The sequence below is a fragment of the Amphiura filiformis genome, chromosome 3 (genome assembly GCF_039555335.1).
Source record: "Amphiura filiformis chromosome 3, Afil_fr2py, whole genome shotgun sequence".
NCBI lineage: Eukaryota > Metazoa > Echinodermata > Ophiuroidea > Amphilepidida > Amphiuridae > Amphiura > Amphiura filiformis.
Window position 1 is genome coordinate 29,353,268 of NC_092630.1, and position 23,819 is coordinate 29,377,086.

A 23,819-nucleotide genomic window follows, 5' to 3' on the forward strand; every position below is an offset into this window, starting at 1 on the left:
TATAATCATGAAAATTTACATTTCTGAAATTTTTGAAAAAAAAAAAAAAATTGAAACATGTCGTCTGCAGTCGACACCCGCGTGAAGAGAATTAAAGATTGATGCAGTTATTTTCTTCAAATCTTATTATTACCTACCATCAGCGATACCTGGTTTCCAGTTTTGAGGAAACTACCGACGATCGTTCTCTAATATTTGGACATTAAGGTTTCTATTTGTTATTTTTCGCAAATACACAGGGGCATTATATTTGTCAAAAGTGACCGTAAATATCCTATATTAAAGAAGTAAAATCAAGGCAAATAAATTATTTGAAATGGTTACAACTGAGTGACCTGTAATGTGACATAAATACTTTTATATGGAGGGTGCATTTGCATTTTGATGCGACGATGTTATTCACCCTCACTGAAATCTATTAAGTGGTACCAATCACAGGATATATTTCTCCATCCTATCCTCTTCCTACTGTCAGAGAAGAAAACGTGATCTTGAAGATGGCGCAGCCAATTTGGTGACTGAATTACCCTAATACTCAGCAAGGCACAGGTGGAATTTTTCGTTAAATAGAAATATAAACCACATATCTGAAAGGCACAGCTGTAAGTTAGAGCGTTCTCATCGCGATCAGATAATACATTACCAAGTACATCATGCGTAAAACACCTTTCTATACCATGCCTACCAGCTGGAAACAAAAAGGATGAGCACGAATTTGATAAGTTATTCTCTTTCTGAATGGAGTTTCTTTTTTTTAAGCGCATCATTTTTTAAAATCTTTGGAACGTCGATGGTAGTAGATAGGGGCATAATATTAAGCTACAAGCCACCATATTTTTTAGATAATTTTGTAATACACTTCACACTGTATATTTACAAGAGGCTACTGTTTAAGGAATAAATTGCATTAATACAACATATGGTGTGAAAATATGGAATTGGTCAGGAAATGCTGCCGAGTCAGGTAGCATGTTGCCGAGTCAGGCAACACAGGCTTTGGTAACCCTTCCGAATTTGACAGACTAAGGACTAAATTGTTCATGGTGATTTTATAAAAGATCGGTGGAAATTTTACTTTGACACACATGAGCTACATGTAAGTTGACAATTTTTCACCGGGCGAAACAAAATTCCACCAGGAGGAAAATAATTTAAATAACAAAACAATTTCTAACGGTTTAAAAAAAATTGATTTAAATATGCAAATTAACTTTATTTTAACTAAAATTGATGAAAAAATACTACTGATTGTACATCCATTGACAATTTTATATATTTTACCTACTTCTTTACTCTAAACCAAGAAATAACGGTATATTAAAAGATGCTCTATTTGAAATAGAGAATTGCATTGTGGGATACCATGTTGCCTGACTCGGCATTACGCTGCCTGATTCGGCAGTATTTCCTGATCAGGCAGTCGGACCGGACTGCTGATCTGTGGGTCAAGTATGGTTGATAAAGCCTGTTACATAAGAAGCTTTTGGCGGCCGTTACAGATCACAGATATTGGAATATGTTCCAATGTCTGTGTACTGATACTCTCCGATGGCGTTATGTATACTTAACCTGCCCAATAGGAACATACCGAATTTTATCGTCATAGTAGGTAGCAGGTTACCACAAGTAAGATCGTAGTTTCCATATCAGGAAAATTGCGTAAATTTGTCTTTATTCAACTGCTCTCAGGTATGTTATTTGCATGGCACATGTATTCTCGCTTCATAAATGCCACAATGAAATTGTCGATGAATTTGTGATAAAATTGTGGTAAAATTTCAAAGTTGATCAAATCCTTAAAAAAACCATACCAATGCTTTTATCATAAGAATTCAGAAAAAGTATAGTTTGACGTGTCTCCGACATACAGTTCTTGAGTTATAGGCAAAAAGGTCAAATGTCAAATTTTGGGTCCACATGCGTCTATAGTTGCTCCGATTTTAATCCAACTGGTCTCAAATGTCCTTTGGCACCATTTGGATTAAAATCGGAGCATTTTCAACTATAGACCTTTGTCCTTTGGCAAAATTGATATTAAAGTGTACCATTAACCGGACGGATACTAGTCCCTTTGCTGTTAACAATGCAGTGCATGATTCAACTTATAGATTATATATCACACATTATTTTGTAAGTGTTTGGTATTCAATCCAGAAAGCGTGGCTGCTTTGTTGGCTGATAAGAGAAGTGGTAGATTTTTCCTTTTGAACTTTTAAGGCTGTACTTAAATCTGAACTGCCGTTAAAGAAGATCACATAATAACGTTGTGGGAAGAATGCGACTTTAATATATGCAGGGCTGTGGATAAAAAGATGCTTCCTGTTCGGTCGTTCTTCGGATATATGGCTTTGATAAAACAAAATATTATACCGTTTAATATGCGTAAAGGATATAGAAGGTATCCTAACATACGCGATGAATACGAACAGGGCCAAATGTTCGTTTTACATAAAAGGATGCTGAACCATGCAGTACACTGTGTGCATTCATTAGCATCCTTTTTGCGAAACATTTGAACCTTTTCAGTTTGTTAAAGATTCTAATCATGAAGACAGTATTCCATAACACGAAGTGTCCTCGCAAACACCTTAGTCACGTAAATGTTTAAAAACAGTCAGTAAAGCTTAGATTGATCATTTTAGAAAGGCAATAAAAGTGTTATTGATGTACGTGAAGTGTGACGTAATGTTGCTGGGATCACCAACAAATCGTCAAATAAATGTTTTTATCCGAAATCTTTTAAATGGGGCTCAGAGAGATTTCTTGGGCAAATCAAATCAGAAAATGTCGCTTTATTTTGATTAAATACTCAGAGAACCTACCAAGCAGTAATTTACCAAACAAAATTTATAAAATTTAAAATAAGAGACATATTAAGCCTTAAGCCTTTCTCCTGTAGAAATGTGTAAGGGAATAAATGTCTAGATCCAGACATTAATTATAAAATCGTACAATCTGACATGAACGAGACTGATTTAAGCTTAACTGTTTCAGATGCTGACTAGTGTATGGGTAAACATTGTGTACATATGAAAAACTGGACTTTGATCAAAATTGAGGGCGCACTTTTTGTGAAATCTCTCAATATAAGGTGGATGACTCGATCGAACTTTCTCATTCCCCACTGAGACTCACAGGAAAGCTGATATTTTAATAAAACAATTCACACCAATTATAAAATGAATGTCAAAAGTTTAAATTGTCATTTTTCACATAATTATCAAGGTGTACTCTGTTCTGCAGATGATCCCTTGCATATGTCGAATATAATATATTCATCACAGGTGCAGTCAATTGAGTAAAAAGAAAACAGATGAAGATATGTCATATTTGATATTACACGAAAACGTATCTAAGCGAGCTGCTAAGCGAGTAAACGGTTAAAATTGCTGTACCGGTAGTTCAGTGTTTCTAAAGACGGGTTAATATGCTGAAGTTGGATTAATAATAATGTTCAGTGGCTAGCAATGTACCATTGATGTCTGACCACTAACACAATGACAAATGTATTGTTTAATGCTCTGCGTGCTAGCCATGCGCATCAACGAAAAAAGTTGAAGTTTTGAAATATTTTCTCAAAATATCAAGGGCTATCTTAAAAACTACTGGACGAAATACTAGGCTTGTTTGTACTCATTTTAATGCATTTTTCATGCTTATTCCAAATATGTGACTATCCATCTCAAACCGCTCGTAAAGTCGGCAAATTATATTTAGAGTTACAGTCCAAAATGTGAATAAAGCTTGTATCCATAATGTACCTAATAATTGTCCTACAAGTGTCTCATTTCAGTCCAGTCATTTAATACCAATCTTTAATCCTATTGTTGAAGAGGATAATAAGCTTATACACTTATAGTAAATAGCTTTAGTCTTTGTTTGCTTTGGCTAAATCCTGTTCAAGTGGTGAGTTAACCAACAATTAACAATGAGAGGACATTCCTGAACCTCGTTGACTTGGGGATGATTTGAAGTGACCGCCAATTATGACCATTTGGTATTTAATACCAGCAATGTAGAAAAAGAGATATATTGTAGCACCAAAATAATGTACCTTTTTACTGAAGTAGCAAAGTTTAACAAGCCATAACCCCGCTTTTGGATATTGTTTGAAGTCAAATGATATATCATTGTAAAGCTTATGATATATATTTTCTAAATACGCAAGAAAACAAAATTGACCAGGGGCCGACTTTACGAGCGTTTCGATGTGGATGGTCACATATGGTCATGACAATTTACATTACTGAATTTTTAGAATTTTTAAATTTTTTTGAAACTTGTCGTCTGCAGTCGACACCCGCGTGAAGAGAGTTAATGTAGTTATCAGAAAGAACGTTTAACAAAATATAAATTGATTTGATCAAAATGCGTTGCTTCGGGGATGATTGGTGTAAATTCTGATTTGAGTCAAGTATCATACCAATTTAATGAATAAAATAAAATATAAAAATAATAGAAATAATCAATGGAATTTTATATGCATCACAATAAATTCACCCACTATAAAACAAATCTGGCAACACTAATCAAAGCGGAAGTAGAAGCCTTTCATCATGTTCATGATCACCATTACGATTGGAGGGTATTATTTTAGTTTCCTTTTATCGTCAATCCTTTGAGAAAAATATAAGTACAAAATAATCTTATATTATAGACCAATATATTGATGGAAAACACATGGAGCTAAAAGCATCTTTTGAATCTTCTTTCTAATATTGCTTTTAAAGAGGAAATAAATCTTCCGAGGTTTAACTCATTTCAGAGCGTTTACTCATGCTTGTTGGATAGATCATTCAACGTGCAAGGCCTCGAGAGACTGTGTTTTAATCTTTGTTCAGGGTGATATCCGGGGATTACAATTTTGAACAAGTTATAATAGCATGCTTATTTTATTGACAATAAATATTCGCTGAGATGCTGCGCTCAACATTCGTTAAACAGTTTCTTTCCACGCACCCGTCGACGTTTTCAAACCGTAAAATCTTAATTTTAAAACTATACCGTGTTTCGTCTCAAGTTGAGAGTAACGCCATGTTGGATTTTGTTATGGGAGACTCGAATCAGTACGTTTACGCGGTTGCGTCGCCAGCGTACGGACAAATCGCCCTTGGTGGTGCGTGTGTATTGTCCGAGGAATTAGGTTTAATTGCGCACGCGATTTGAAACTGTCAGTACGAAATCCAACATGGCGTTACTCTCAACTTAAGACGAGACATATTACAGTTTGGAATGGGCGTATGTCATTTTACTGAACCCACAAAAGCGTACAAAATTACAAATTGTAGTAATAAGTATAAAGGAAAAAGCCAGAAAACACCAATAGTGTAAATGAATATAAAGCTCCATACAATTGCACACACACACTAACAAAATGTAACACTGTACATTACCAGGTTATATTCAGTCTATCACTGGCAGAATATGCTAGCACACATATTTTCCTTACAAAAGCAAACATATGATTTTTTATGGTTTTGTCAGGTTTTCTGATATTGTACCGTTAAAGTTCTCTAACCACTGCCTGGAAACACTAGATCGTGTTCTTCTGTGTGATCCCGCAGTGCTATTCAAAACACCATATCGCTTAATGTTGCTCAAGTAATTGTTCAATGAAGGTCCTAAGATATACGATATTTACAATATAAAGCAAGGAAATAGCCAGGCAATTTAGATAATGTTGATAATGGTATAGTTTCCCCAACTATTGCATGGAAGCGTGTCAATTTAAAGACACGCTAATTCAAAAGGGAGATTATAGCCACAGAAGACTCAATATACGCCCCATCTCAAGGTCATAATAGCATGTTTCTGTGCACAATAATTTTCCAGTGCATTTAATATACGTGGTAAAGCTCGTTATGTACATTTTTTCATGTAGTATGCTTAAAGCAATAATGTGTGATTTCTATTTAAATATTAGTTTTCACTGATAGTTACTGATCACCTTGTCCCATTTTAACTTTGAGCCAAACAAATGATGTAAAACAGCTACACGCAGCTGATGTGATGTACAAGTGACGAATAGCGATATGCATACAGTTTATACGGTACGTCACTGATTCAATGATTCAATGGTACACACGCACGCGAATTGTTTATCCAGCACGCGATCAGTGAGTTCAGAATAAAACTGAAAATCTCCGGTTTTATTATAAATGTTAAATTTTACTGTAATTAAAGCACTTCAGGCTTAGTCTTTCACAGGGCATTTATGTACAGCGATGACCATTACAATGGTGCTAAAAGTAGAAATTCGAACAAAAATGAGGGCGTTTCTGTGGAGCAAGGGAGGAAATTACAAAATGGACCTCCACTTCGTGCAGCACTCTCATATTGTGTGCACTTGAAATTTGCAAGTTGCTCTTTATTATGAAGGAAAAGTTGAGGTGAACAAATTATCATACTGTCCTCAAAACATGACACCAGACTGACTGATTTGCAGACAAATTTAATAAACGATTTACCCCACTAAACATTACGTATTATGGTTTTCCCATGCAAGTTGAAAACTTTTAACTCCAGACCAATAGAGATTATGACTAGGTTCACAATCGTTATCTTGCATGCATGAGATTTAAGAAAAAAGAACATTTGATATAAATTCATGATACGTGATAGCTGATAAAATTTGATCTAAATCTAATGTACCCTGTCTGGCTCGATGTATGAACTGTTTTTCTTTAATATATGCCATTTGTGATCATGTAAGATTCATTTTACTCCAAGTCGCGTGGGTGAAAATATATTCCTCTGCTTTCCAATGTATACACATGATTTTGGTCTTTGGGAAAGTATTTGTAAATCTAGAACATTTCATTATATAGGAATTTGCCGTTGTTATCCTTTGACCTTTTGGCTAATAAGTCCCGACTGATAAATTACAGGTAGGTAAAACTGTTTATTTCCGAATTCTCATAATAACATAGTTGAAGGGGGAGGGGGGGGGGGCACTCACTGAATTAGATGACGCAGATGTGCGGCCACATTGACACCCCCCCCCCGTTAAACCCCGCACACCGAATTGGTGAGCTGTCCCCACCCTTTTTCAAAAGTTATCAAAATTTTGACTCCCTTTTTTAATTGTTGTATTTCGGCACTGTTTAGGTCCAAAATAGCTTAAAAATTGTCCAGATCATAATGAATGGTCCCGTGTTTTACCCAATAACCCCCATTTTGGGGGGGGGGGGGGGCTTCTCACCCTTATTTTGAACCCCCATCAGTTCAAAAAATTAGTGCCCCTGGCCTTGAAAAACAACAAAATATATAATATGCATGTATATAGCATGCATAAAATGCAGTTTGAGATGAATTCAAAACACAACCGGCGGTTGAGCGCCGATTCTATCCGGTTCCTTCTGGTTTTTATTGTTCTAAACAATGGAGATCGGACGGAACCGGGCGGAACGGTGGTAAACCGCCGGTTGAGTGTTGATTGCAATCTTTGCGCTAGATTTGAGATGCACACAGTGCCTTTTCACACCAATTTCGATGCACAAATTTAATTACAGGTTTGGACAATGTGTATAAATCTATACGGGTTTTAGATTAGGTCAAGGTCTTCTATACTTAAAGTTAATTTTGATCTATGGATGCAGTTATTTTCCACAGAACCTATTATTACCTACCATCAGTGATTCTTAACAGAAAAATATCCATTAGTGAGTGAATTGCAAACGCCTGTTTTTGTGTATTTCTTTTTCTGTTTGTCAACCTTTCTGGGCCAAATTGTAAATATTCTTGACACATTATTTTTGTTATGTTTTGCAAATTCACAGTGGCACTGTAAAAAGTTTTACTGTAGTTGACGACACAATAGGACAATTTTCGATTGGATATTTTTGTCCTTCATTTAGGAACCGAGAACAGCCGAACAAGGAAAATAACCGCAAATAAATTATTTGAATTCCTTCGTGATAGACCATAGACATAAAGGATGGAAAATATGGAATGTTTAGCTAATATCCATATCTCAATTTTCCTTTCATGCTTATAGGATAATGACCCAATTATTTATATCACTGAACAAGTGTCCACCGTGCCGTATGCCATAATATGAATACGTAATTTGATATCGACCACAATGGAAAAGGTATCAGCAATATGAAGCCTTTATCCACGTGACATAGAAAACTATTTGAAGGGGATTTTATACCGCACGTTTTGCGTATACAAGGGTGCGTGGGAGTACCAAAATCGAGTTTACTGCAACGTCGTGATTAGTGCCGAGTATCAATTTGAAATGATGAACTTACTTCTTTGGATCTTCAGATCAAAAATATAATACTTGAGTCAAGTTAATAGAGGTGTGGAGATGCATAAGAGATCAAATCAATTGACGAAAGCTCAGACTCGTGAGTAACAAAGGTTAAAGGATTTGTCTAACATTCAAAGTTCAATTGACCATCTTCAACAAACCTACAGACGGACTATATTCTATTAACTCCTGTCACGCATACAATGATATTAAGATGTCAAAGAAACATGCGAGATCATTGGCATTGTTTATTGGCAAAGGTTTAGGAGTAAACATGTATCTAACCAATGCAAAAGATGCGAAGTTTTATTTTTAGTTTATTTTGTCACAGTAACGTCACATTACCCTACAAAGCCCTTAAACAGATTAGTCTATTTTACCAGCGTTATAGCTGGAAAAAGGCGCGGGAACAATAACTCATCAAACCATACTATGGCACATATGGTGTGATCAAGCAAAATCAGTCTGAAGTCGGACATATTTAATTTTTCATTTTACTATATTGGGGTTTTTCAAAACAATAGAAAAGAGAAGAAATTATTTCCTTTGTTCAACTATATCTCAAAATCAATATTTCCGACTTGGCTATCAATTTAGAAAACTGTACTGAACACGGTCATGTGACTGCTTCAATCTGGGTCAGGTATTGCAATTGGTTGTATGACAAAAAAATTAGTAAGCTGGTCATTACAGGGACAGGAAAATTTCTTTTTAAAACCAAAGCTGTTAAGAAGAGTTTGGTGAAAACTGAGTGATCTGCATGTAACGTAATGAATTATGTGGAGGATTGATCCAGAGAAAGCATTTGGATGCGATGATATTATTCACAATCACTTGAATCTATTAAATGGTACCAATCATTTTGGTTACAGGCTGTATTTTTCATCTTATCTTCTTCTTACAGTGAGAAAAAAGAACGTGCTATTGAAGATGGCGCAGCCAATTTGGTGACTGAATTACCCTAATACTCAGCAAGGCACAGGTGGAAGTCTTCGTTAAACAGACATATAAACCACACATCTATGTAAGGCACAGCTGCAGATTAGAGTGTTTTCATCGTGAGCATTAAGCTAATAATACAGTACCAAAGCACGTCATGTGTAAAATGCCTTCCATTCCTACCAGGTGGAAATTGGGTTAAAAGGATCAACACGAATTTGAGGAGTTATATTTTTTATATTTTCTTTCTGCATGAAGATGCCTTTTTAAGTTTATAATCCATGTAGGGGGTTAGTAAATCTTCTGGAACAGCACATTGTAGCTTGCTGCGCAATTTTAATAACATTGCACTATTGTTTTCCTACATATTTACAAATCTTACTGCACTGTAAACATTTTATTCAGCAAATAGAATACATTCTTGTATATTAAGTAGTATCTTATTGCTTGGGGCCAATTATAGCCTCCGCAATAGAAGCATCCCCCACCCTGAGGGTGGCTGACATTTACAAGCAGGAAATGATCATGTAGTCTTACATAGCAATCTAGTTTAGAGAGCTTGGAATCACCCCAACCTTCCGATTTATAAGCCCGCTAGGCAAACGTAAACCTGATAGTACGAACGAGATCTTGGCTCGTTTGTTTCAATACAATACTCCAATGTGTGCTGATTTACTAGTTTTGTTTAAAAAATGAAGCCTTTATTGGAATACTTACCACAGGGGAAGATATCATGATACACAAAGAAATTTCTTGTATTTTCCATCGGTTGTGTGATACTCTCTGCGCAACCCCTGCGTGCAAAAAACAAAATGAAAAAGATTAGTTACGCCGTTGGTGACACATTAATGCAAAGACATTTCTCTTGTTCACTCGTTGGTAGGGAACCTCATGCGTCAGCTTTTTGTTCTCATTTCCACTCTTTTTTTTATTTGTTTTATAGTTTATTATCTCGAGACCTTTCTAGAGCTCTGGTACATTTATTAACCAATATTCATAACCGTACCCGGTAAATGATATTGAACCCTGGGATGTTAAAACTCCCACGCTTGAATAACTAACAAACGAATGAAAAAAATGGCATTATCACTATTATCTGTTTTGTCACCAGAAAGATCTTAAAATTGCTTTAGATATATGTACATTGTTATAATGAATTTGTCCACTTTGTTGATGACCAAGTGATAGAAAATTATAGTCTAAAATGTATAATGTTTCAAAGTAATTAAATTGCTAAACACTCTATCAATATATTGCACGGACCACGCAGCAACAGTAAAATAGACAAATGCATAAAATATATAAAATATATATTCTATATGCCTAAATAAATACGACAGGTAGCTTTCTTCTAAATCTAAAAATACAAAGTAGTTGTCGGTGAAATGGTATTTAACATTGCAATGTCTTTTTCGTATCTGCAATTGCCAATTCGGTTATCCTTTGGCTCAGGACATAATTCCAATTACGTGATAGAAGAGTTTCTGGTGTGTGTATTTTGGGACAGACTAGAAAGAACCATTACGTTTCACTACCTGAAGAGAATTGATCAAAAATTGAATTCCCTCCTGAGGTTGGTATCTGTCAATGAGTTGACCATATCACCAGGCTGTCATTATAGCTAGAGGCAGTATATGGCACACATGGGTCAATGAGTTACATAAAATTACCTTGTGTGGTATTTAGTTCCCAGGATGTTAGTTTTGCCTGAGGCAATTTGTGGTTAAATGTTGATCCCTCACTGCAAGAGTTTTTACCGTCAACTTGGTTGAAAAAGGAGGTGAGACATGATTCTTTGCGTGTAATAATTTTATTGTAAGTGTCATTATATTTAATTATGTTGAGGGGCATGTGAGGCCCACGGATTGGCACTTGTGCTACATCGGTGGGTCTCGCATGCTTCTTACACAGGCGTCTCCATCCTTGGATGGAGATGGTTGTGTCTTTTGCTATGGTTTTTGCCCTTGATGTTGTGTATGTGCAGCTGGCCTGCTTTTTTATTCATAGTTTTTATTGTTTAATTTTAAGGTAAATTCATATTTTGTATATTGATAAGTATTGTAATTTTTATAATTTTTATAAATGCTGTATTATTTTTCATTATTATGTGTATTATGTATTCAGCAACTAGAGGCCGCTTTGTGTGTAATAGTGAGCTTTTAATAAATTTCTTCTTATTATTCTTCTTATCCAATCTCTCCAGGTAACAAAACGTAATGCATAATTATTCACGTCATTGCATGTAAGGTAAACTCGCTTCAATTTAAAGTCAAATCCACCTGAAACTTCGATTCAATTATTGCGTATTAAGTGACATTGAATGAAATGAAATTAGATTGAAATTAAATTACAGACATCTCATGATGTCAATTAAGCGTTCATTAAGTTCTACAAATAACTTGTTACACACTTTACATAATTGAGATATACAACTGATCAACTAATATGTAATGGCAAACCAAAAAGTAATTTTTACTACGCCAGATGGAAAACCCCAAAACTAAAGACAATACAATACAGTACTAGTGCAGTGTTTGTAACGAAATATGCTAGTATGTTGTTGTCAGAGTAACTCGATACAACGCAACAAAATAGTCATATTTTGTTCTTCATAATATCTGATGGCTGCACATAGCCTCATAGTCCTAAGGTCGACGCCATTTCCTATAGCATTTGCCAATGTCCAAATTCTATTTGTGTAGCTGTCATGAGCTATGTGAAATTCGTTTCCTGCGTATAGAACGCTTCTAACTTTGATGCGAGTGACCTGTTACTTCTAAATCCCACTTTTAAAATCTATACGTAAGAAACACCTTTCCTTTTTTAAAGCTAACAGCTGAACAAGATACTCTTACATTGTGTATCTGCAAACGTAGTGCCGAATCAGATTCGTTATTCTAGTATAGGCTACTATAATATTACTGTGTATTTCACCTCTTGGGTTTATTAAAGCGCTATAAGGAGAGTTATTTGGGTGATTAAAACCTAGCTTATACCAACCGAATCAAAGAAGACCATGTAAAAAGAAAGGGTCTCACTTAATACATGTTATTCCAATAGTAGAACATCTAGGTATCATCATCAGCGTACCCAAAACTGAGTACATGACAGTCAACTGCCACCCACAGCCACAGACACCACTTCAAGTGTATGAGGAGCCTATCAAGCATGTATCCGACTTTAAATCTGGGATCAATGATAGCCTCTAATACCAGCAATCTAACCAGTCGGAAAACACTTGCTTGGACTGCTTTTTTTGAAGAGAGATGTTTGAGCATCTTTGGAGAAGTCCACCAATCTCCACGTTTGTTTGATGTGACCATTTATTAATTTTTCTAACAAAACTTTATTATAGTGTTCAATTCTTGACCTGAATGATACCAAAGGCTATCACCATGATCACAATGATAAAAAGTATATTTTGCAGCAATTTTTAACATAGATTATCGTTTCTATATCAAATTATTAATCTTTTTTCTGCTTTATTGTGGTAATATTAATTCTATAAACTGTACATTTGTGTACAAATTGAGGGCGCTATTTACATTAGATTAAATTTAAATTAGCCAAATAATATGACTTATACTTTACATTTCATGATAAAATGTATGTTAAAAATTCCCTCGTCATATGTTAATCTATTTGCTGATGTTCTAATACCATTTTACAAATGTGTACCCCTTGTAAAGGTGCAAACAAGATTTTAGATAAATAGCGCCATAATCGTTCAACTTTTCTGTAAAATGACTCAGTTTTACATGCCATCAAACAACCGTGTCTCCATCGCAACCAAAATCAGGTTTTTCAACTCCAACTAAGTAACTAACAATGCTCTTATATCGTTCAACGTTTTTTGCTCAACATCAAGAGCCTATGTGGGCAACGCCCGGATCTATGATATGACTGACACTCAGTGTTTCATAAACTTGTAAGGCAGCTTCAACTTCGCTTCCACGGACACGTCCTTAGGATGACAATGGATTAGCCATGTAAAAGATAATGTTCTTTATGTTCCACTTTATATGGCAAACGGAGACCAGGGCGACAAAGGACAATCTATTTGACTTTGACTATTTGACAAAAGCTGTTGGGGATACCCAACAACGATTTGCAATCAGATGCTATTGTATTGCATCATTAGCTATGGATCGTGGTGCTTGGAGAAACAGAATAGTGATAAGTTGAAACTGTAACCCGGCGATACGCTATAAATCTCTAACAGCTCATGACGGTGGCAATTGCAAGTCAAATATAATGCATACAATTAGTCAAGAAAGAGACGACTTTAAAATAGTTATCACATGAGAAATATATGGATAATCGTCGATATCAAGGTAATTTTCTTTTTAAACGAAAATAATGGCCGCTGGCAAGGTCTGATCGACAACTGCGCATATCTTGCTAGATTGGCTCACCTTATTGTCACTTAGGTCTTTACACCTTGGGGCCGTGTGTAGACTAACACTTGACAGTGGTCAATGTGACTCAGGCGAGGGAATTGCAAAAAAGATGACATTTTGTTATAGTCGCCGTTTTCAGAGTAGATTATGAACGTCAGGTCAGTATCACCATCATACTATGTAGCACTTCTGATATATCAAGCTTTGTTTTAAAACCATGAGTTCTAGTATAGTATGTTCCTAGTGGCGAAAAATATTTTGGGTGTATCAGTAGTTTTGCTGTGAAAGTAATTTTAATACAATCACCACGATTAGCAAACCTAACAGTGAAACCTACCCAATTGTTCATTATTTACATCTGCGGCAATACTGCGGCTGAATTGAAATTAGGACATGTGATCATTATAGTAACAAATACTGGTTTTTTTATATGCTACAACCTATCATATGATGCAAATAATAATTATTTGACCTTTTTAACTGACTTTTGTAAGTCAATTCTACCTTGTGCTAAACTGAGCCATATGTCCGACTGCAAGCCCGTAAAATTGCTTTTTCCTTTCTGGAACATTGAGCACATTCGAACTGTAACATAATCTTGCTAAGCACTATAACCATGATAACTACCTCTCGCACGCCTGGCCAATATGATAAGTCTCTTGAAACAGTTAAATATGTTGAACATGTAGGTTAAAACATCAGAGACTATTGCAAGAGCAACATTTAATCGTTACACAATTTACAATTAAGCCGTCAGATTCTTCGGTTCAGAATAAGACAGTGACATTTGAAATGAAGTATGCGTTCACAACTAAATCATCAGTTGCTCCATGCACTCAATTGTTAGACATCACTATTTAATTGTTTACCACTGAACGAACTCTATGCAATTATATAGGATAATAGTTGTCGGATGGTGGTACACAAACAGATTGCAAAATGGGGAACGTTGATGACTGTAACTAAATAAATTAATCGTTGAGCGAGAATTTGTCCACCATGATTATTGTGTTGAGAAACAGAAATAGTGATAAGTTGAAACTGTACCTCGGCGATACGCTACAAGTCTTCAACATCTCATGGCGGTGTCAATTGTAAGTCAAATAATTGTAATGCATACAATTAGTCAAGAAAGAGGTGACTTTAAAATAGCTATCATATGAGAAATATATGGATAATCGTCTATATCAAGTTCATCTTCTTTTTAAACGAAAATAATGGCCGTTGGCAAGGTCTTATCGACAACTGCGCATATCTTGCTAGATTGGCTCGCCTTATTGTCACTTAGGTCTTTTACACCTTGGGCCGTGTTAAGACTAACACTTGACAGTGGTCAATGTGACTCAGATAAGGCAATTGCAAAAAAGATGACATTTTGTTGTAGTCGCCGTTTTCAGAGTAAATTATGAACGTCAGGTCAGTATCACCGTCATATTATGTAGCAATCCTGATGATATATCAAGCTTTGTTTTAAAACCATGAGTTGCAGTATTATAGTACAAGGTGTCGCATTTTGTGATGGTACAACAAAACAATGTCATTTTTTGAGATATTATTTATTCATCTTTCTTGTAACTATTTGCTAAGTTTCAATTCCGTATCTTAAAAGCAACTTAACTTATGAGCGCAAGATGACAGGGATGTCAAGAGTGGCTAACCATAAAAATATCACACAACTAATCATTTGACCTTTTTAATTGACTTTTATAAGTCAATTCTACCTTGTGCTAAACTGAGCCATATGTCCAGCTACAAGCCCGTAAAATTGCTTTTTCCTATCTGGAACATTGAGCACATTCAAACTGTAACATAATCTTGCTAAACACTATACGACGTAACTACCTCTCGCACGCCAATATGATAAGTCTCTTGAAACAGTCAAGTATGTTGCTTTACTGCTCGAGGATGAAATCAATGTGCAATATTTTCATTTTATCATTTTTCAGTTAAAGGAGGATTTCGTGATCCTAGCATCCTCTTTTTATGACATTTTTCAGTTGATCCACGAAAAAGCTTATTCCCAAAATTTCAGTTGATTCCGATTTTGCGTTTGCGAGTTATGCATGATTATGTGTATTACACTGCTCCATAGACCAGTGTTGTAATTTCGTTTTAGTATACAAGAACGAAATTCAAATTTGACAATATTTTTACAAAATACAAAAATCTCAACTTTTTTTCGAAAAAGTGGGGGGATGAGGCTGTGGATCACGAAATGCCCTTTTAAGCTCAAAAATCTGCTTTTTAACATACAGGGTGTCCCAAAAAAGAGGCCCCTCATTGCGCCCTCTTTTTCTCCTATTTCTGAAAAGTTGATCAAATATATTTTGGTATGTAAAAAAACCTTGAGTCATTAGCTTTAATAAACCAAAACAATTATATCAATCGGCTCACAACTTTTGAAGATATGCCCTTTTAAAGAAATGTACCCGTTTTTCACTCTGTCCACGGAGAAGGTTTGGCTACTTCAAAGATTGAAAAGGAGTACGCATACCGTGCATGAATATCAAACATTCCTCAATGATAACTTTATAAAATAACTTTAGTTATGGAATGGGCTTTACCTGTGGGTTTATGGGCAATGGATTTTGTTAATAGTGTAATTAATTTGTGTGTAAAATGGATGCCGAATGGGACTTCTTTTGCTCTACTTGCAATTACTTATTTTTTCTTGGTTATTTATGTCTTTTTGTTTTATTATGTTTCTTATTTTCTTGTTTGTTTTTTCTTTTTTATTTACAACATAAGTCATTTCTCTTTTTAGGATAAAAGGTAGCCCTAAAAGGCTGTTTGGTTTGTCTTTGGTTCTTCTGAAGTGAGTTTACTGTGTTGCATTGCCCTCTACCTGGTTGCCTCCTTGACGAATACAGGTTTCAGCCCTAGTCCTCATTGCATCAATTGCGTTGCGTACCATCCTTGTGCGTCGGATACTTGTGAATGCATTCAATAATACGTTTGCGAAGATCTTGGATTTTGCCACAAAGGAAAACAATCAAGTGGTGTGAGGTTTGGTGATCGTGCAGGCCTCTCCACAGCATGAGCCATCCCAACCACTCTGTTTGCTATCCGTGGACAGAGTGAAAAACGGGTACTTTTATTCAAAAGGGCATATCTTCAAAAGTTATGAGCCGATTGAAATAATTGTTTTGGTTTATTAAAGCTAACGATTAAAGGTTTCTTTACATACCAAAATATATTTAATCAACTTTTCAAAAATAGGAAAAAAGAGGGCGCGATGAGGGGCCTCTTTTTTTTGGGACACCCTGTATAATGCCCCATTTGATTATCTATGTAGTTTTGATGTTTTATGATGTATGTGCAATATTCCATGTTGATTATAAAATTTAATGTTTTAAAAATGTAAACCACATGTAATTTGGCCTTTGGCCACGATTTTGTGAGTGAAATACAATACAAAACAATACAATATAATACAATACAATACAAGTATGTTGAACGTGTAGGTTAAAACATCAGAGACTATTGCAAGAGGAACATTTAATCGTTACACAATTTACAATTAAACCGTCAGATTCTTCGGTTCAGAATAAGACAGTGACATTTGAAATACAGTATGCGTTCATAACTAACTCATCAGCATGATCAGTTGCTCCACGCACTCAATTGTTAGGCACCACTATTTAATTGTTTACCACTGACCGAACTCTATGCAATTATATAGGCTAATTATATAGGCTAATAGTAGGGATGACCATGACAATTTTTCTCCTGTATTGTAGAATCATACCTTATATTAAAGAGCTCATTAAATGGAACATTTCAGTCTTTAAATGACCTCAATAGGATAAATGGTTATGAAGTTATGGCCAATTTTATATGCGTGTTTTGAATAGGCAGTTTGGACAGATTATGGACACCAAGTGAAAATGGCACAACATTTAATAATTTCCAGTATCAAATTCATTATTTTCAAAAAACACCTTTTCAGTAACCCTTGAAAATGGATTACATGATTTATACAAATACTTACAAGAAGAAATCATTTATAAATACGGGTTTTCATCATTGCATTCGGAGATCTGGTCTTGTGAAATTGCCTTTTTGTTCTATATTTCTTTGTTCAAATCCAAGATGGCAGTCATGGAAGAAAAATTATGAACAAATTTGACCAAAAAAATGTATCACCAAAGTTTGACAACTTGTTATTTAAGTCATAAAACATGTAATAAAGTCCAAAAAAGTGCAAAATTCGGAAACCTTGCATAAAAATTTGTCACTACAGATCAACTTAATTACATGTTTTTTTACTTAAATAACAAGTTGTCAAAATTTGGTGATACATTTTTCACACATGAGACTCATCCATAGTTTCCCATGGAGTGTTAGACACTATGAACTATGTGACTCTTAATGACCGTTAGCTGAAGTGAAAGCTACAGTATATCTGCATCAAAATTGGATTTTACTGCAAATTGTCTCTAAATTCCAAGTTATATTGGATGAGTCAAGTTTTGTATATCATAATAATAATATTGAACCAATTTCATGTGAAATATTAAGATATTACCATGGTTCATTGCAGAGTACATTGTGCACTGTAGGCCTATGGTACTGCATAATTCTGAATCCGATTAAAGAGGGTCTAAATTACATCATCCAATATGCACCCCCTAAATAGTAATGAAATTTTATGAAATTGCACATGGAATTAGATAAATATATAGTATAGTATACAAAAACTTTACTCACCTAATATATCTTGGAATTTGTAGACAATTTACAGTAAAATCACTCTTTTATACAAATAGCCTGTAGATCTCACTTTAGCTAGCTCTGGACGAAAAAGTATGGGTAGTTGAAAAAATAAAGTCGGCTTTACCAGAGGGGGACTTCCTATCAGCTGATTGGCCAAGTTATAGATATATTGATTGATATTTAGGGGTGCATATTGGGACTATTTCAAAACATGTTTTTGCCTATCTGACAAACAGCTTGATAAATAATACTACTGATGTACTCTGTGTGCACTCAACCTCAGATCCATTGGTCAGTGCAGTGAGATGCATCAACCCCATTGAGATTGTGTGTGTGTTCTTTGCTACATGGTAAACACAAAAGATGTCCAAATGAGTGGGCTGTTGTGCTGGTCATCCCTACTAATAGTTGTCGGATGGTGGTACACAAACAGATTGCAAAATGGGGAAACGTCGATGACTGTAACTAAATAAATTCATCGTTGAGCGAGAATTTGTCCACCATTATTGTGTAATTTTGATTTAATGAAGAATTGCACTTTGGAACAAACAAACAGATCATTTTCCTAAAAATACCACAACGTACAATTGTAATACTACAATAATTAGTAATGGCGATAATTTCTTGTCGGATTTGAAATCGCGTTGAAACTCTTGTGAGTAGGTAAAAGTACGCGAGCCCTTGGAATAGTGCATGATGGGATATATAGAAAAAGGTCTTCAAGATTGCAGTGGTCGTAAAGAAAGACTAAAATGTAATCCCATATTGTTTGGCATCAACCTATGCACAATTGGACACCAGTGTCAGTTCTACAGAGCAGAGGAGCAGCGAAAATGTTAAAAATCAAAGCATCGAATTAATTTTAATATCAATACTACCAAAACGTTACATTTAGCCTTAGAATAAAAATTAACAAAATATCCCGCAATTGTTTAAGAATATTCAACTTAATTCAATAAAATATATAAAATAATATATTCACGAATGCTTTTTCTCAAAAGCAATAATCACTTGATGTACGTACAAATCTAGAAAACTATATAACTACATACTTAGCCATAACTAGAATGTAATGCATATTGCATAGAACAAGTAGACACTTATATATTATTTATGCTGCATCATAACTTATCCCTTCTACAGAAATATCAAGAAGTGCTTTGATTGTAAATAGACCAGTACTACAAGTACTAGTAATATTGTTTGTTTTATTAAAATCCTTAGTTTAGTTAGCTTCAGATTTCATGTGTATTGATGTCCGAATAGGTGAGTCAATACATTATAAGGAGAAACCGTGGACCTGTTGGTATACATAAAAGGATTAATATTTAATATTTCGTAGTGAGAACGAACCACATGGATCATTACCACGTTTGTAGACTATGCCATAGTCGAATTTTGATAAATAAAAATATGTTATTATTAATCATGATGAACGCATCCTGTTGGAACTCAAAATTATGCTGATGTGTATTATAACTAATAGTAAAATGGTCATAAAGAGTTTATATAATTAGTGACAGTAAAAGTAAAGTATACTTATGTTATTGAATGCAACATAATGGCTCACTTTAACACTGTACAATTCTGATTTTGGAATCTACCAGTTTATTGATCACGAAAGCCTGAGCACTTTTAAGAGTATGCAAAATGGGCAAGTGGACTACGGAGAAGTCTACCGAGTGTGTGGCAGGTGTTTCTTAATATTTACTTCGAAAAGAAGGAATTAAATGATGTAATGGAAAATATCAAATTATATCTTCTTTACAGGATCCGCCTGACTTTTAATCTTGTTATCAGTTTACACAGTTTTACTAAAATATATACAATAATAATTTGCAGTGACGATACTAGATTTACGTAAATGAGGAGGGAATTGGTAGAAGGTAGGATGGAAAACGCGTGTTAATGTGTGTGCTTTTATATAGTAGAGGTATAAAAGGTTACTTTTTTCACCGAATATTTCTCAAACACCGTTGAACCCATTTCAAAAGCCACGCGTTATTCCTTTGACTAAGTAAAATCACGATAGATCAACCACACATAGAAGTTAATTTAGAGTGATATTTTCAGTTTAGATATCAAATAACGTGGATCACATTTCTAAATTTACACGATATTTTTCTGACTATAATAAAACAATGATACATCACTTTAACCAAAGACGAACGAGACAACATCACATCGAAGACATTTTCAGTGTATGACATTTTCAAAACGTTCATCATTTATTAGAGAGGATGTTGACTTGTGGAAAGTACGACTTAACCATGATTTTATAGTTTATCTGCATCTCCTCAATTTAATAAATGTGCATTTGTAAACAGCACCATGCTCTCAACACTAAAATACAAAATAAACGTTGTAACGGAGAAGGTATCTATATAAGACACTATAATAACTATATTTCAGACATCATTTTAAAATAATTTTTAGTCTACTTATCAAATTCTACAAATTTACGACGGCTCCTTTAGACAATTCTTCTAATTGACACGATTCAGTTTTATGTTACAACTCACTCCATGGGTTCTAGGGGCTCAAGATAGTTCGATAAAGAAAGAAAAGTATGGTAAAATAGAATATTATTGCCCTAAATTATAAAACTTTAACAACAAACAGAACTGCACCTATTGGTGGTAAAAGTCATTTAATCAAGATGAAATAAAATTGATACAATTTAATCAGCACTGCGTGGTAAAAATTACCATCAAATAACTTGGGGTAATTGTGTGCCATTTTTGTAAGCGCTCTTTAGCAAAGTCATAGTTCATTGAATTTACAACCGTACGACAAAACTGGCGAAAATAGTAACTTTTTGCACAAGATTTGCAATTTAAAGATAATTGGCCATTGCTCATTCTAGTGACGCTAGTGTATGGACAATATAAGTGTGCTTTTTCATTTAATGACATACAATTTGACAAATGTTGTAAGGAACACTTGAGGTTTTGACTTTTAAAACCTACATTTTGGTCAAAAAATGTGCTTGGATAGGTAGTTTTCAACAGATTTACCACATTCGCCTTGCTATAACATTGAATTGCGTTATCTGTTGACCTAGTGACGAAAAGTGTTTTAGGGGGAAGTGTGATGTTTCTACAGAAACCAATTATAGAGGCCCATTTTCCAGCTAGAAGGTCCACAGCTCATACGATGCTATGCACTCAACCGTGTAGTGTAATCAAAGACTATGATGGAGACATTTCACTGCTTGTTGTTCTCTGCTTGGACGAAAATGTGTGCTCAGGTGTATCGAGGTGAAACTGTGCGTAGATGGTTTATAAGAGAGTCGTTTTTGTATAGGAACCTTTCCATATGATCCATTTTAGAGATAATTTGTTCACCTTAACCCGATATATTAAAGACCGAGCATAAAATTCTGAGGGACTTTGGTTACAGCTTTAATACAGGTGTTTCGTTTCACTCACTGACTTGCACTTTTTGCCCAATAAAAAGAGGATGTTTCTGCTTGCCTTATCTCCCCGCCGTAGTTTGGTTCTTTATCAAGTACATATAAGGTTTGGTTTCAGCGGAATGAACTTATTTTGTTCAGTAACTAGATGATTGCATATTAGTTACCACTATCGCCAGATGTCATTGCCATTCAATTAAGATAAAAACGTATGTGATCGAACCACTTTGCTTAATTTGAATATACTTAAAATAATGAGCAGAAGTGACTTTGCAAGGATTAAAACTGAAATATGCTCTTTCCAAAATGACTGTGATCTGCAAATACAGAAGAATAATTTCATTGGCTTTAGCCACTACCATAGCAACATATAACATAGCAATAAATATGTCTTGAATAAATTTGAGCCATTATGGCTACTGTCCTAATGACATGTCTCACGTAAACGTTGAAGATCTCACTAAGTTTCTGGACTTCGATGAAGTGACATTTAAGCAATGCATGTTAAAAGCCTTTATACATGGTATGGTCTGTAATGTACTTCAAATCAGGCTAATAGCAACAGACAACCCATTCATTCCATTAATGTGTCTGCAAAACAGGATTTGTCAGTTAATTGACGCTTACCACCACTTGTTTTGTAAATTGTTTGAAATAGTCTGTTTACAATATGGTTGGAAGGTAAAGTTTAGCACTATCGTCTGTGAGGCAGAGAAACTATATAGAGAAAAAATTTTGCCTGTTCTTGTGAACATATTTGGAATCATTTTGTTATACAGCTGTATAGTAGAGGTCAGAATTAGAATGTTTTATTGTTTTGGCAAAAAGCGCTTCGTATCATGTCGTTGTCTCGATAACCCGATTCCTAAAATTAAGTCTCAGTGAGAACATAGAGTCTGCAGTGTTGCTTTCCCAAGTTAAAATGCAATATCTGCTCAATTAAGCACCACTATATATTGCATGTATCTACTTTGGAGCAGTAAAACGTTAAAAAACAGTACCTGTTGTGTTATTTGCCTGTAAATACTGCATTTGAAATCTGGGATCACTATGTACACAAATCAAATGATTGTTCTTCATCCGTTTTTTGGTGTTTTTAAAAAGCTCGTTTCTTCCAAATTTGGATCAACCTGAAATGATCAGCATTTACAAAACTCCAAAAATAAAAACAAATACAGACGTATAATATACGAAGAACAAGGATTTTTTATAAAGCCTGTAGTACATTAGCCTAACATTATTGAACTTTACAGATAGCTTCGAGGTAGGTTGACGTATAAAGCTATTATTATTATTGCATAAACATTGGAACAGGTGTTTTAAGCAAGTACAATGTTAGGTTGATAATGCCGCGCCGTTTCCTGTAAGAAAATTTAAAATAAAAGCAGTCAGCCGGAAAATAAGAAAAGCGTACCAGACGTTTCGCAGGCAAAACAATTTGACAAGTTTAATGTCTCGGAGGGGTATCCGAAATGACGAGGTGTTTTTCAAAAAGCTATACACTAATTGCTTTATACATGAGTCCACCAGGTGGTCTCCTTTCTATATGCATAAAGCCGATTGTCACAAATGCATGCGACCAATATAATAGGAATAAAGAAATCTAAGATAATTAAATAAACGAGATAAATAATGTATGCCTTAATGACGACAGTTAACTTAATACACAAAACCTTTCTCGATTTGAACACCAATGTTGCAAACCTGGGATGACTAGTCCTTCAAGGAGGACCACGCTCCATTTAGTACGATAGTCCACGCCGTCAGGCGTGGGTCCTTCTACATTCGACAAATCCTTCCCGGAAAGTCGGGGGAAATGTCAAACTGATTAACCACGCCTACTGACAGCTACTAATGATATTCAGCCAATCCGATCGACTGAATATCATCAATAGCTGTCAGTAGGTGTGGCTTGCCTACCTGCTACCAGAACACTAGCTTCTAGCTTGGGATTGACGCCAGTATTGCGTAACAAAATTGATTATTAATCCTCTTCAGTTGCATATGTGTTAATGCTATTATAATACTCGGTTTTACCCTCAGTTCACTGACCTGTAGGTAGCACACAATCAGTTCCTTTTGTCATCACTAC

General features: G+C 35.0%; 1 protein-coding gene across 4 annotated transcripts in view; it reads right to left on the reverse strand.

Moving 5' to 3' along the window:
• The window catches only part of LOC140148323 (uncharacterized), a 291,837-nt gene that overhangs the window by 62,218 nt on the left and 205,800 nt on the right, over window positions 1–23,819 (reverse strand). For all 4 annotated transcript variants that reach the window (XM_072170234.1, XM_072170232.1, XM_072170235.1 and 1 more), the window contains one exon: window positions 9,914–9,990. The gene's annotated coding sequence lies outside the window, so the exon portion shown is untranslated. The remainder of the gene's footprint in view (window positions 1–9,913; window positions 9,991–23,819) is intronic.